Genomic DNA, 537 nt, shown 5'->3' on the forward strand with positions numbered 1-537 from the left:
GGCTGTCCCGCAGGAAGGGGGGACCCCCTCTGGCGAGGGTTCCCCAGAAGACAGGCCTGCCCACAGTGGGCAGCCAAGAGGTGGACTGTAAAGGACCAGACGGCGCCTGGTCTGGATGGGGGCGCTGGGGCGGGAGGGCCGTGTGGGCAGCAGGTGGGGGCCTGCTGCACCCGGGTGCAGCCAGGTTCGCGGGCGCCGGAGCCCTGAGAGGCGGCGGCGAGAATCTGGAGCCCGAGCACCGCCCGGAAATTTTCTGGGCTCAACCGAGCCGTGGGGAGCCCGAATGGGGCTGCTGAGACTGGCCCCGGGCCTCTGTGGGGAGCCGTCCGGGGGCCGCAGGAGGGGCCATCGTGGCTGCCGACCCGGGGTTCGGCCTGCGCAGCCCTGTGGGGCCCCAGCACCTCACCGCCGGGCTGGAGACGGACCCCACGCCCACGCTCCCTTCAGGAACTGCCCGTTTTGTGGAGACGCGCTGACCGGCCGCTCCGTGCAGCCCGCGCCCGGCTTCTCAGAGCCCCTGGGCAGCGGCCGCTCAGC

The sequence above is a fragment of the Condylura cristata genome, unplaced genomic scaffold (assembly GCF_000260355.1).
Source record: "Condylura cristata isolate star-nosed mole 26May11 unplaced genomic scaffold, ConCri1.0 scaffold00004, whole genome shotgun sequence".
NCBI lineage: Eukaryota > Metazoa > Chordata > Mammalia > Eulipotyphla > Talpidae > Condylura > Condylura cristata.